The sequence below is a fragment of the Anabrus simplex genome, chromosome 13 (assembly GCF_040414725.1).
Source record: "Anabrus simplex isolate iqAnaSimp1 chromosome 13, ASM4041472v1, whole genome shotgun sequence".
In the NCBI taxonomy this organism is placed as follows: domain Eukaryota; kingdom Metazoa; phylum Arthropoda; class Insecta; order Orthoptera; family Tettigoniidae; genus Anabrus; species Anabrus simplex.
The window spans coordinates 94696010-94712249 of record NC_090277.1 but is presented as its reverse complement, the minus strand read 5'-3'; the positions used below and the strand labels follow the sequence as shown (position 1 = coordinate 94712249).

General features: G+C 39.5%; 1 pseudogene; it reads right to left on the bottom strand.

Moving 5' to 3' along the window:
* Positions 1–1926: 1926 nt before the first annotated feature.
* LOC136884728 (uncharacterized) lies at positions 1927–2586 on the bottom strand (annotated as a pseudogene).
* Positions 2587–16240: the final 13654 nt, after the last annotated feature.

Sequence of the window (16240 nt, the reverse complement as noted above, 5' to 3'; positions counted from 1 at the left end):
TTAATTTAAAAAATGTATGCATAGAAATGCTAAAGTCATTTAACAGAATGTTACGTTTTATAAATTGAATTTAATTCTACATTTTTAGACTGTGTTTTGCTTTTACTCGCATTCATTTTGGGGAGAAAATGCAGTGCGTACTCAACATTACTAACCCAAGAAATAAACATACGTACGTTCAATTTTTTTATTGTCAACTTTTATGCTTGTTCTGTATCAACAATAAAACGCCCTGCTGTAAGTCTGTGTAACAAGAAAGTCAAAAGCAGAACTCGTCATCAGCTCGGGAAAATGAGTGAAACATACTCCTTTATTCTTCGTAACAGGTACATTTTCGGTTGGGTTTTCAGTTTTTATAAAGGCATCCTGCCTTCAAACGAAGGAAATGAAAATATTAGTGTATATTTACTTGTATAGATGTATTTTCGCCGTGGTACGCATACGTCTTAGCATTGTGGCAACTGCGAACTTCCACATACTGTATTTAAATTCACAACACATTATATATCCACAAAAACGTGTTATACGATAACAATTAAATGAATAAATTACACGAGAAGTATTACGTCCCTTGAATTTATATCACTCATCACATGAAGATTCTATACCTAACCTAAACTGTGAGGTCCCATTATCTTAATAACAGCTGTTCACGTAAATCCTGATGTGTTGAATTTAAAGAACAAACAGGCAATATACTTAAATATAAATGTATATCTTTCAAAAGTCACAATTATCCAAAGAATGCTCCCAATCCTTATGAATTACATTCACAATTACAACTTGTAACATTCGCTTAGCCCGCCTCAATTGATCAGCTGATCAGCTGATCAGCTGGGCGCGCTTTCTACAGTACGGCCTGTATATTACGAAGGCAGTGGTCATATGGTTTTCTCTTTACATGGCTCTACCATCTTAATCTGCACTCGGAGATCTCGATTCGCAGAATGTCAGTATTAATCTTCTTGATGATTTCCGCCCTCTCGTGTAATTTCCCCCCCCCCCCCCTCCCATAGATCCAATTGGGGAACTATTTTAGCTTCGGAGTATTTTAGTCGGGAGGAAACAATCATCGGCATGTCATTCATTCATATATAGACAGCTGCATGTCGTCGGGAGTTAGATGCGGATTTAATTTCCCGTTGCTTTCAGCCGTGTAGCAGTCTCAACATGGCTAAGCCATGTTAAATACTATTACAACGCCATATCAGTCAGTCATCCAGACTGCCGCTCTTGTAGCTTTCGAAAGGTTCTACCCGCCCTTTCGATGAACCATTTTTTAGTCTGGTCTGTCGAGAGGTACCCATCCGATATGGTTTTGCACCTACGACTCAGCTGTCTGTTTCATTGGGATATACAAGCCTCCCCACCGTGACAAGGTCACATGATTCACAGAGGAGGAATATAAATGTGCTATTTGAGTCATCAATCCACAGACTGGCTTGATGCAGCCTATCTTGTGCTAACCCTATTCATTTCTACGTAACTACACTCATGTTCATATATTAAAAAAAACGTTGAAAGACTAGAGATAGGAGTTCATATTCACAGGACATGTACATTAGTATGTTCTGAAGAAATGATTAGCATTTGAACCATTGTCGGCCCTCAGGTTCAAGGTCCACATCGATATCTGTTGCCCTGGCCCGCCCGATCACCGGACTTGTCGCCAATCGAAAATGTGTGGGATATGGTGAAACGATGGGTGCGGCGCTGTGACGCAATGCCAACCACCAAAAATGAACTGTGGAACCAGATGAATGCAGCATGGATGGCTACACCCCAGGACGCCATTCGCCATGGAGGACCCAGTGCCTACTAGGCAACAATACACATGCTCGACCTAGGTGACTGAAATGCTAATCGTTTCTGCAGAACATACTAATGAACATGTCCTGTGAATATGAAGTTCCTATCTCCAGTCTTTCAAGGTGTTCTGTTATTTATGAAAATGAGTGTATTACATCCTACATAAACTATAATCTGCTTGTCATATTCATACCTTGGTCCACCCCTGCCGTTTTAACCGCATACACTTCCCCCCAAAACTAACCCAACTAGCCTTTGGTGTCTTAAAATTTATCCTATCATTGTGTCTCTTCTTCTGGTCAAATTTCGCCAAATCGTTCTCGTCTCCCCATTTCGATTCAGTATCTCTTCATCTGTGATTCGATCTACCCATCTCACCTTCAACATTTTTCTGAAACACCACATTTCAAAAGCTTCTATTCTCTTTCTTTCTGAGCTAGTTATCGTCCATGCTTCACTTCCATACAATTCCACGCTCCATGCGAAAGTCTTCAAAAATGTATTTCTAATTCCTATATCAATGTCCGAAGTGAACAAATTTCTTGTCTTAAGAAAGGCCTTCCTCTCGTGTGTTAGTTTGCATTTTATGTCATCCTTACTTCTGCCTTCGTCAGTTATTTTACTACCCAAATAATAATATTCATCTACTTCCTTTAATACTTCATTTCCTAATCTACTATTTCCTGCTTCACCTGACTTCGTTCGACTGCTCTCCATTACTTTTGTTTTGGACTTATTGATTTTCATCTTGTACTTCTTCCGCAAGACCCTCTCCATACCACTGAGAAATTTCTTCAGATCTTCTGCAGACTCAGATAAAATAACAATATCATCGATAAATCTCAGAGTTCTCATTTCCTCTCCTTGGATTGTGATTCATTTTCCAAATTCCTATTTGATTTCCTTTATCGCCCATTCTATGCAAACATTGGAACGGAAAGGGGACAAACTGCAGTCGTTTCTTAATCCTTTCTGGATTACTGCTGCTTATTCTTAGCCTTCGATTCTTATCCCTGCACACTGAAGTTTGTACAGGTCCTATATAATTCTTTCTCTGTATCTGATCCTGATCACCTTCATAATCTCAAATAACTTCGCGTCCAGTCCACATAATCGAATGCCTTTTCTACATCTCACGAATGTCATGTAAATGTAGGAGAATTAAATTAACATTGGCTAAACACACGGTGGCCGCTTCACATGTCTGTACTCTCTATTATGGACTTGGTATAGAAATCAGTGAAACTTGCATGGAATGTCAATTCATTGGCGGTATTGTTTGCTGTCTAACTTTATTGTGATTATAAAATGACTTTGTAATTGCTGGCTGAAGTGTTTGTTGAGAACAAATATTTACGTATAATGTTCTTGTAGAGCAAACTTATCAGTTTTTATGTGTCTTTCTTATCTTTACTTTAGCATGAAAACTTCCTGCGTGAGTTTAACTATCTGGGTTATAGTTTGAACGTCAGAACACAGACTCGAAATACTGCGTTCTACACGGTCTCTCTACATAAGAAGTTAATATAAAACAGTATATTTTATTAAAATATATTCAATTAGAGCTTCATTATATAAACTGTTATGTTATAAACAATGTGAACCACCAACTTACTAAATAACACGAACATTAACCAAATAGTTTTCCCACATTTTTAAAATCCTTTCACACTAAAATAATAATGTTGGGCCTTATAACTCGAACATTTATAACACATTAATGCATTATTTTACACTGCAAACTTTGTTGACTGTTCCTTTGGAATAATTGAAAATACCGTAATATAAAAATGGACTGTATTCCTTCGCCATGTTGTGCCAAGTAACTCACCAACACATTGTTGCCAATACACCAAATACCGACAGTAAACAGTTCAAAATAAACATAACCTAAAACTAAAACAAACGTAACTTAAACGTACAATAAACCAAATGTGACTCAAACAGATAATAATAATAACAATAATAATAATAATAATAATAATAATAATAATAATAATGAAAAATGAAATGGCGTATGGGTTTTAGTGCCGGGGGTGTCCGAGGACATGTTCGGCTCACCAGGTGCAGGTCCTTTGATTTGACTCCCGTAGGCGACCTGTGCGTCGTGGTGATGACGTAATGATGATGAAGACGACACATACACCCAGCCCCCGTGCCAGCGAAATTAACCAATGATGGTTACAAATCCTGACCCTGCCGGGAATCGACCGCGCGACTCCTGTGACCAAAGGCCAGCACGCTAACCATTTAGCCATGGAGCCGGACATAATAATAATAATAATAATAATAATAATAATAATAATAATAATAATAAGTCCGCCTCTGTGGTGTAGTGGTTAGCGTGATTAGCTGCCACCCCTGGAGGCCCGGATTCGATTCCCAGCTCTGCCACGCAATTTGAAAAGTGGTGAGGGGGCTGGAACGGGGTTCACTCAGTCTCCGGTGGTCAACTGGGTAGTGGAGGGTTGGATTCCCACCTCAGCCATCCTCGAAGTGGTTTTCTGCGGTTTCCCACTTATCCTCCAGGCAAATGCCGGGATGGTACCTAACTTAAGGCCACGGCTGCTTCCTTCCCTCTTCCTTGTCTATCCCTTTCAATCATCCCATCCCCCCACAAGGCCCCTATTCAGCATAGCTGTGAGGCTGCCTGGGTGAGGTACTGGTCATCCTCCCCGGTTATATCCCCTGACCGAAATTCTCACGCTCCAGATCACTGCCCTTGAGGCGGTAGAGATGGAATCCCTCACTAAGTCCGAAGGAAAAACCAACCCTGGAGGGTTAGCAAATTCAAAAAAGAAAAGAAATAATAATAATAATAATAATAATAATAATAATAATAATAATAATAATAATAATAATAATAATAATAACTGGAGGACCCGTGCTGCTCCACACCATTCGTTATTAATAGATCAGGTAACTCGTCTTGATATGCTTCTCGTAGTCATATTGTTGTGCCTGCCCTGTTCAATAGTTTTATGAGCATTTATAAAAAGCGTATGATGGTACGCCGCAGTTCGTAGCCAGAATTCATCCATTTTGACGCCAGCATGCCGTCTGTTTGATAAAAATCTATCTATATATTCGCTTTTTTTATCCTGCAGTTCTTGATGTAAAGCTTGGTACTGTGGTATTTTTAATCGCCGTTCTTCTATATAGAACTCATAGTTTAGTCTCGAAGGAGCATTTATTCCCAGGCAGAGAACTTTTTGAAGATACATGGCCTTCACACTTTCTAGTGTAGCTAGGTTAGCCTTCGATAGGTGTTCCCACATAAATGTCTAAGGTGTATGTCATGTTGGAGTCTCTTTGTACGTAGACTTTTTTCTCTCAGCAGCATGTAATTAGGAAAGCTCTGCCATCTGTTGAATATATTTGGAAGCTGGGAATAGAGAATCAAAGAGTATCTAGCAGGGAATAGTATTTCTTCCGTGATCAGAGGAAGTGTATACTCTCTGGCTTGACCGGGCTTGACACGTAGTAATCAAACATGACTGCATGCAAAGATGAAAATAAATGTATCAGAAGATCAATGAAATCGTTAGTCTCTTAGCAACCTCCTAAGTACAGAATGTATTGCGGGTTAGAGTAAGCCTTCGCCTGAAGTTATTGGAGTGATCATTTAATGATTTGATTTTATGGTTACTCAAAGTTGGCTGTACTTAGAGACCTATCACTGTCTCATAATTCAGCGGCAGGTAATTCTGGACAGAATAAAACAAAAATGACGCAAAGCGGTCCAGTAGAGCGGAGGGACGGATTTGCCAAAGCTGTTTTTAGTATACTCTTTAATATATGGATTAAATAATAATAATAATAATAATAATAATAATAATAATAATAATAATAATAATAATAATAATAATAATAATAATAATAATAATAATAGACGATACGCTTCGTTGACTTTCAGAGCTCATTCTTGTGGTTGTGCCGTCTGCTATATTCACCTTTGTCTTTGATGGGGCCCATGATTTTCCCGAAAATTTTTATTTTTTAATTTTTTATCTCAAGCTTCATAACGAGGCCATTGATTGTTGACTGCAAAGCACTCCGCTACATAGAGGGCCTCCGGACGAATGACTGTGTGGTAGTGTCTGAACTTGGCGTTCAAGGATATTGATCTTTTGTCTTGGTTAGATGGTGTGCCATTTCCATTTTATTCATGCGTGATATGAAGGATTCTTTCTCAGACATGTTGGGTTCTATTAGTATTATTCATTTACTTTTTATGTATTTTACTTGGTGGAACATTCATATCAAAATAAGGGGAGGATATTTCTCTGCCTAGGGGCGCCAAATAGTTAAAATTCGTCCCTGCTCTAGCGCAGGCATGTACCGTATTCCCTGTTCGTGCGAGGAGATTTATATCAGTACCGTCAAACCCAGCATGAAAACCTGGCTTTAGGATCATAAGCATCACTGTCGTCTCAACCAGCCTGAAAAATCTGTGGTGGCGGGGCACGGCCTCTCTTTGCTGGGTCGCGAGATAACATTTGAGAAAACTAGGCCTACGGTTCTAGCTACCACTCGTGCTACCGAGAAACTGTGGCGATAATGAAACATAACAACAGGAAAGAAGAAGGCGTACAGATTAGCAGAGCATGGAGACCGTTACTCGCTACCAGACGACAGAAGTTCGAACGCAATGGAACACATTGCGCAGGCCTTAGTACCAACAATACCAGAAATTCATTCAGATATTCTGCTTTAGGGCAAATCTTGTCGTGGGATAAATCTCTTGTCATGTGATAAACCTCTTCCACTTTTCAATAAATAAATAAATAAATAAATAAATAAATAAATAAATAAATAAATAAATAAATAAATAAATAAATAAATAAATAAATAAATAAATAAATAAATAAATAAATCATCTGGATTTAGGGCAGTCGCCCACGTGGCAGATTCCCTATCAATTGTTTACCTCATTTTTGCATGTATGTATTACTTTTCGTAAATATTTTCGACGAACTTCGAAAATTTATGGAACATTTACCTTGAATATTTATTCCAGCCCATTACTACTTATGTCCTATAAATCAATATTTGCCGAATCTGTCCTCTTGAATTCCGACTTTATATTCGTATTATGATCTTTCTTACTTTTAAAAGCTCCACTCAAGCTTATTCTTCTACTTAATTCTGCTTAATTTTACGTTTTTCGTAGTATCTGCTAAGAAATGTTTACAGAAAATGTATCAGCCAAAGAAAGACAAGGAACATGAAGGGCGTGAAAATGAAAGACTCCCTAACGGTCGCAACCCAATAGCGTCGGGGTCGGAAAAGAACAAGAGTTGATCAAGGAGCGATGAAAGTGAGGGGCCTGGCACAAGTAAGTGGAAACAATGTCAGGACTCAGATAAGGGCACAGTGGTCGCCAACCCACACTCCAAAGTTCAGAGCCACTGGGACCCTCTTTACTCGCCTCTTACGACAGGCAGGAGATGCCGTGGGTTTTATTCTACCGCCCCCACACACAGGGGAATGATATCCTGAAAATGTGTCCGTATAATAGTAATCTTTTCTTCTTCATTGTTGCTGTGACTGGTTTTATCTTGCTGTCCACCTCTTCATTAAATCTCAATCGTACCGGCCCATCGACCCAGTTGTTACCTAGGACAGAGTTTCCCAAACTTTCTATCTCTGAGGACCCCTGATCATACCACATGCATGTCCAAGAACCCCTTAGCCACTTACTGCATTCAGTAAAGAAAAGAACATAATTTTTTAATGATACCATGTTTGATAATATTCGTATAATTCAGGACTAATATTTACTTTATTTGAAAGTTTAATTTAACTTAATTTAGGTTACATAAAGTTACTTTATGCATGCACAGAAATTATAAAACAGTGTGACACTTATCCAATAATTATAACAGTCTGGATCTGGAAACTTACTTGAAAAAAATTCACTTGTTGCGATTGTGGAGTGGAATCAGAGATAAGGCTTTTTGCGGATGATGTTATTCTGTATAGAGTAATAAATAAGTTACAAGATTGTGAGCAACTGCAACGTGATCTCGATAATGTTGTGAGATGGACAGTAGGCAATGGTATGATGTTAAACGGAGTTAAAAGTCAGGTTGTGAGTTTCACAAATAGGAAAAGTCCTCTCAGTTTTAATTACTGCGTTGATGGGGTGAAGGTTCCCTTTGGGGATCATTGTAAATACCTAGGTATTAATATAAGGAAAGATCTTCATTAGGGTAATCACATAAATATGATTGTAAATAAAGGGTACAGATCTCTGCACATGGTTATGAGAGTATTTAGGGGGTTGTAGTAAGGATGTAAAGGAGAGAGCTTATTTGTCCCTGGTGAGACCCCAACTAGAGTATGGTTCCAGTGTATGGGACCCTCACCAGGATTACTTGATTCAGGAACTGGAAAAATCCAAAGAAAAGCAGCTCGATTTGTTCTGGGCGATTTCCGACAAAAGAGTAGCGTTACAAAAATGTTGCAAAGTTTGGGCTGGGAAGACTTGGGAGAAAGGAGACGAGCTGCTCGACTAAGTGGTATGTTCCGAGCTGTCAGTGGAGAGATGGCGTGAGAGGATATCAGTAGACGAATAAGTTTGAGCGGTGTCTTTAAAAGTAGGAAAGATCACAATTAAGTTAAAGTTGGAATTCAAGAGGACAAATTGGGGCAAATATTCGTTTATAGGAAGGGGATTTAGGGATTGAAATAACTTACCAAGGGAGATGTTCAATAAATTTCCAATTTCTTTGCAATCGTTTAAGAAAAGGCTAGGAAAACGACAGATAGGGAATCTGCCACCAAGCGTTTTACAAACTTGGTCTCTCGAACCGAAGATCAGCCTCTACATTAGCTCTGTTTCAATATTTCATTTTCATTTGTGTGAGAGCAGAAAAGGTACACTCACACAGGTATGTTGTTATAAAAGGCATTAAACGCAGTATTTCATTTATAGAAATTGTAGGATATAGGGGATGTCACGGGTACAAAAGGCGATCAGAGGCGTGAAGGTGTGATACATTCATGGAACTTCCTGGAGCAGTATATGCCACTCCATCTAATTCTCGACCATATCATATACATATTTTCCGCACCGACACAGATAGTTCTTATGGCGACGATGGGATAGGAAGGGGCTAGGATTGGGTAGGATGCGGCCGTGGCCTTAATTAAGGTATAGCCCCAGCATTTTCCTGGTGTGAAAATGGGAAACTACGGAAAACCATCTTCAGGGCTGCCGATAGTGGGGTTTGAACTCACTATCTCCCGAATACTGGATACTGGATACTCGCACTTATGCGATGCAGCTATCGAGACCGGTATATCATATTTCAATAAATGTTCACTTTCTCCCTGCCAAAATACTTCTGCTAGTTGATCTTCCTCAAGAGAAGGCAGTTGAAATGAAATGAAATGAAATGAAATGAAATGGCGTATGGCTTTTAGTGCCGGGAGTGTCCGAGGACATGTTCGGCTCGTCAGGTGCAGGTCTTTTGAGTTGACCCCTGTAGACGACCTGCGCGTCGTGATGAGGATGAAATGATGATGAAGACGTCACATACATCCAACCCCAGTGCCAGCGAAATTAATTAGGCCTAATGATGGTTAAAATTCCTGACCCTGCCGGGTATTGAACCCCGAACCCTGTAATCAAAGGCCAGCACGCTAACCATTTAGCCATGGAGCTGGACAGAAGGAAGTTCATGTTCAGTTTCAAAGAAGGGATTCCTGATCCACGAGAGGCGGAAAATATGGTCTGAGTGTGGATACTAGCAATTCCAAGTTTCTCACAATAGGGATGTATCACGCAAAACTTGTCCGCTAGGCAGCGTAATGGTAATACCCGGTATGCGCTTTCCGATGCTCGATTGTTTTACGTGAGACTTATATGGAGTATTCCTACATTTGTGATCATCGAAACGAAACTTTCGCTTTAAATGCATTACAATGGAGTTACCATATTCTGCTAATATTTTTAACAAGACGGGCAGTGGTATAGGTGCAATGACGATTGCGGATTTGGAAGCAGAATTGAAGAAAAGGGGCGAAAAAATATTCGGAAAGAAGCAAGAGTTGATTGAAAGGTAAGGACTAAATATAGCAACTCTTTCTTATAGAGTTTTTGTTAAGATTGAATTCTTGAAGTACAAATAGCATTTTGAAAACATTCCTAATACGGTATCTTTCTTTTCTTTGCAGGTTAGAGGCGTTCATAAGGCACGACATTGGTGTGACAGCGGTGCCTGGGGCTACATCCAGTACGACTGAACTTTATTTCCGTGCAGTGCACGAGTGTCAGGATCTTTTTTCGGACCATAAGACAAATATAAAGATTTCAAATTTGGAAGTAATGAATTATTTCCTGTTCAGGAAGTCTGAAATTGATGGTGCTCCAGTGTCAAATTATAGGTCACTGTGTGATTCAGGGTACCGTACCGCACACGATGTTATGGCTGTTTTCCTACTTCTATATCTTCTTGCTCTCTGAGTTATTTCCTAGGTACCAGTGCCACACCATGAAAATATCGAAGGTACAGCGTTCTCCTTAAATCTTTGTCTTTCGCTTAAAATTATTGAATTAGGTCATATTAACTTTTCAGAATGACACTACCTTATTATAAAATTATTTCTTAATTAGTACTAATTAGCTTACTTACCCGTTTCAGTAATGACATAATCTTCAACTGTAAAATGTTTCGAGCAGACTTTGATATATTAGGAGTCATATTTTTATTTCGTAGGTCCTGCCTACGAATCGCATGCAGCCACTTTTTACGGAAAGGATCTTGCTTAGGAAATTGATGGTGTGAATACGGTCGACCTTGATTTTGGGACACTGGGACACAGCAATAGTCAGGCATCACAATTTTCTTGTTGTCTTTCTTGTCGTAACGATACATTAAATCTTTAACTTCATCATTTAACTAGGCAACTTCCATTAAAAACACATATGAACAAATGACGATCGACAAGCGCATACCGGGTACTACACGTGAGACATCTATCGGTAGTGTTTCAGTACATCCCTATTGCATCACTTACACTGCCTTGTAATATTTCTTCTTTTTTCACTGCTAACGTGCACCATCTATCGACTAAGTTGAGAGTTACATGTATTGTATGTAAGTTCTACAGCAGTGAAGACATAGTTACTAAATTTAGTATAATGGTCTATGAATTGTGTGTGTACAATAAAATCTCGCTCTTTAAACATTTGCAACTTACATTATCATACGGACCCCTTGGATTATCGTTGAGGGCTCACAGGGGCCCATGGACCACACTTTGGGAATGACAGACCGAGGATCTTCCTTAATATCCTGCATTACCTTTTTTTCAGTTGACTGACTTGTCCCTGTCTACTCATGGTCAAGATTTTTGATGCATATAGTTGCTCCGTTTTAACAACTGTTTTTAGTGCCTGAACTTGACTCCTATACTCACTGTCCTTATATTGTACGTGTTCTTCGTGATATGGTCTAAATTCCATATCCTGAAGTTAATAGCTTCTTCTTCTTCTTCTAGCCCATTCTGCTAGATCACCTCACCCAGATATCTGAAGTTTTTCACTCGTCTAGTCTCCCCGTATTTAGAGATCATCCAGTCTGGTTCATCAGTGATGTTCGTCATATATTTTGTCTTCTCAGAAGAAATCGCGCAGCTGTGAGCTAAGTGGGTTCGAGCACCACTGTCGGCAGTCCTGAGAATGGTTTTCCGTGGTTATCCATTTTCCCACTAGGCAAATGCTGGAGCTCTGAATCTTAATTAAGGCCACGGTCACTTCCTCCCCGCTTCTAGCCCTCTCCTATTCCTGCGACGTAAAGCAAAATTGAAAAATAAAAGACAGGAAATTGTATTCCCACTTTCTCGGCTATTTCTGTCAGCCTATTGATCTTATTGATGGCTAAATCAATGTCATTAGTAATATTAATTAGGGCTCGGATGTTTAGGAAAAGTCATATTTTTTTCTTTGTCTCTACTTTCTTGCCTGATTGGATTTTGATGCAAATCAGGTGAATATGGTCACAACTAAGTTATTTGTCATATAAATGCATATTTTGGCTATTTTTTGTCATAATGTCATATTTTGAGCTATTTTCGAAGAAACGTCATATTTTGGTCATATTTTGGCGGTTTGATGACAGCTGTAGTTGTACAAAATCATCTTCAGCTTACCGAATGCGAACAAGTATTCACAAAACATGAATCTTTTCATACACTTTAATTCCACCCGCGGAGAAGAATGAAAAACGTATATGAGTTTGCACCGCAGACCCTGCCGCCCTACCATAATGTATTGAAAGATATCTACTTAATTCGTTTCGTGGTACTCAATTTAAACTTTAACGTATTTGAATAATATTAATGAACTTTGGGCTTAAACGTTCGAAAATATTTTAAAAAATAGATTAATTTCTAATTTCTAACTGCTAAATATGTATATTCAGAAAATCAATATGAAAGTAAGAATAAATACAAACTGTATCAAAGGAATTGCCGTTTCGATTTATAATTTATTTTCTAGTGTCCATGTATGTATGTTGGGTAGTCTGCCCAAAGGCTGGTTTGATCCTCTGCAGCTCCGCCAACAGCTGTCATAAATAGCCTAGGCGTCGCTGAAGAGGCATACTAGGGAAATGAGGAGTGAGGTAGTTTCCCGTTACTTTCCTCACCGAGCCAGCCGTTGCTATTGCATATCAGTCTGCCAAGCCCACTGAAATGCATGCACCAACCGACCCTATGAGCGATATTTTCACACCATTCAAAACAGGGACTGGCTGCATAAGGAATGGTATTACTAGCATCACTCACACCTCAGTCACTTTCATATTGTCAAAGCCAAGGATGAGACTGAGAAAGGTCAATGAAAGTAACAAATTTGATATAGCCCATACCAGAAGACATAGTGCACTGTAAACACTACATCTCGCCAGCAAAGGCATCTAGTGTCCATATTTAGAGTAATAATTTTCAGGCCATATTTTGTCATTTTTGGATCATATTTCGTCACATTTGACGTCATGTTTGCTTGCTTATTTGGGATATTTTTAGGTCTTAAACATCCGAGCCCTAATAATAATAATAATAATAATAATAATAATAATAGACAACACCAGAAAACTGTTGGCAAATTCCCTGCTCACAAATTCACTAACAGAAACGGGTTGAGACTCGTTGAACTGTGTCAACAAAACAATCTTAAAATCATGTCAACTTCTCTGAGAAAATCTCCACGGAAACAGAAGACCTGGAGGTCTCCTTTTCCAGGGATCGGTGAATTTCAAATCGATCACATTGCCATCTCTCATCCCATGCAGAGAGAGGTACACGATGTACAGGTACGCCGAGGAGCAAACGTCGATTCCGATCACTACCTAGTGAGAATAAAGGTAAAATTCACCCCGAAGAAAATTCATCATAAGAGGTCACAAGTACCGAAGTTTGATACGACACAGATTGGAAATACTAATCTGCAAGAAGTGTGGGAAAGAGAACATGCAGGCACCTGGGAGAAATTCCGCAACAAAATCATCCAGAAAGCTCGAGAGCAAATTCCCCTGAAAAAGAATACTAAACACCCTTGGTGGAATTCTGAATGTGAACGTGCCTTGAAGGAACGAAAAGAAGCATTCCAGAAATACAACAGCAAGAAATCACCAGAAAACCAAACATATTTCAATGAAACTAGAAAACGAGTAGCCAAAATCATCAGGCAGGTCAAGAGAAAACACCTGAAGCAACAACTGGACTCGATTGAAGACAACTTTCGTAACTACAATGTACGAGATTTCTACAGGGAATTCGGAGGACAAGTCCGTGGGTACGCTCCTCAAAACCTGGCTTTCAAAAGATCAGATGGAAAACTTGCACTCAGTAATCAGGATAATTGTCAAGAATTAGCACTTTACTTCGCTGATCTCCTCAACTGTCCAGAGCCCCTCACAAGATTCCCTCAAGAACCCCCAAGGCACACTTTCCCAGAATCTCCACCACCGACAGAGGAAGAAATCCGCGGCCACATCCTCAAACTTAAAAACAATAGGACCTCCGGAGAAGATGGCATCATTGCGGAACTTCTGAAAAATCTTGGACCTAACTCCCTCAAGGAGCTCACTCAAATCATTACAGATATCTGGCAATCGGAAGAATTACCTCAGGACTGGAAGTGCGCCCTCATCCACCCATTACACAAAAAGGGAGATAAGACTGACGTAAATAATTACAGGGGCATTTCTCTTCTCCAAGTGACTTACAAAATTCTTTCAGCTTGCCTTTTGAAGAGAACGCAAGAACAACTTGAACAAAGTATTGGCGAATATCAAGCAGGCTTCCGCCCTGGTCGCTCGTGCGCAGAACAAATATTCAACTTGAAGACAACACTTAAATACAAAGCATTGAGGAACAAACCGGTCATCTGCATTTTTGTTGACTTTAGGAAAGCGTACGACTCGGTTGATCGACAGTCTCTCTTCGTTGTTCTTGAGGAACTGGGACTTGATTCCAAGACCCTCAACCTCATCAAGGCAACACTCACTGACACTATCTCCAAAGTTAAATTCATGGGGGAGATCTCTGAACCATTCCCGATTAAAACTGGCGTCCGACAAGGTGACGGCTTATCTCCGCTTCTTTTCAACCTCGTCCTAGACAAAGTCATCCGCGAGTGGGAAAAGGTATTGAAAGATATGGGATACTGGCGCCCCATACGACTAGGACGACCCAAAGACGGTATTGAGATATCATGCCTCGCCTTTGCAGATGACCTGGCCATACTTACAGATGATGTATTCACAGCCGTTAAACAAATTGAAACCCTTAGCGAATGTGCTGGAAAGGTTGGCCTACAAATTTCCTTTGAAAAGACTAAGTTCTTCTGCTCAAAATTTGACATCCAAAATTTGAACACGACACATGGGCAAATCAACCGAGTACCACACTTCAAGTACTTGGGAGAAATACTTGAACCAACGGGAGGCGAGAAGGCTGCCCAGAAAATTCGCCTACAAAAATTTCGGAAAGCCTACGGTAGGGTTCACAACATATACAATAAAAAGTGCTTGTCCCGCCATGCAAAGATCAGACACTATAATACAGTAATAAAGCCCGAAGTCTTATATGCCAGCGAGACCCTTACACTGAACGGGAAAGGTGACCTAGAAAACATTTTAAAAGAAGAAAGAAGAATCCTGAGGAAAATTCTCGGCCCCCGAAAAACAGAAGATGGATATAGAATGAGGTCACGCAAAGAGACAGAAGAGCATTCCAACATTGCAGCAGACATCCGCAAAAGACGTTTGAAATTCTATGGGCACGTCCACAGATTGCCGGCAAGTAGACTGACACACAAGATTCTCACTTACATAGAACATCTAAAAAACATTCCATGGGTACTAGAAGTGAAGAAGGATCTGGAAAAAGCCCAGATAAACCCAAATGACACCGCGGACAGAAACCTTTATAGGAAAAAAATTAATGGATGGAAAGTGCAACCAGAGAACGAAGTGAAAAAGAAGACTGGAGCAAAGTGGACAGAAGAACGAAAAAGGATCCACGGAGAAAGGATGAGAGCTGTTTGGCAACTCAGAAAACAGAATCGTTAGAGCTTTGCGTGATCCATTGGGTCCATACGCACATAATAATAATAATAATAATAATAATAATAATAGACAACTTATCAAAAAGTTCCGTGGTTTCCAGGAAACTGAGGAAACGCTAGTGAAAAAAGGGAGCTCCTATACTGAAGAGCAGAAGAAGGAAGTAGGACAAAGGATGGACATTACTGGCAGAGAATGAAGGCCGAGAAGGTTAAAAATACCGCAAAGGTTGTCAAATGTCGCCCATAGACGGCTGAAATGAAAATTAGAAAGAAAACAACAACAACAACAAAACAACGAAAATGTAGAAGAACAAACGCTCATAAACTAATAAATATGACATTTATTCATGTTTATTATGGAGTATATAAAAGTACAAACACTTTACAAACAATAGCTGAAAGTTCAAAGGGTATTACAGAGAAATGACACATTTTTTTCTGGACAGCGACACACACAGCAATCTCGGATGACATCTACTCTACACAAGAAAATTAAATGCATGATGTAATATCTCTAATACCCTGAGCTATGGTAAAATGAGAATGTCTTGAATAGCAATTCTATATTTAAGGTGCCTTAAGCTTATCATTTTCGTACTTGAAACTTCTTGACGTAAAGAAGTATGGAAGGTTGATTATGGTTAATACCAGTACAGCTTGTGAATTACCATGACGTAGCCTCTATAGTCGGATGTTTCAAAGGTGGAAAAGAGCAAGTCCATATTGATACTCCACGTCACACGATGTCGGCATGTAAACGGCACATTTGGTGTTTACCCCTCACCCCCTCCCTAACAAAAATGACCTAATTAAAAAACCCAGTTACAGACCGCCAACTGGGACCTGGTT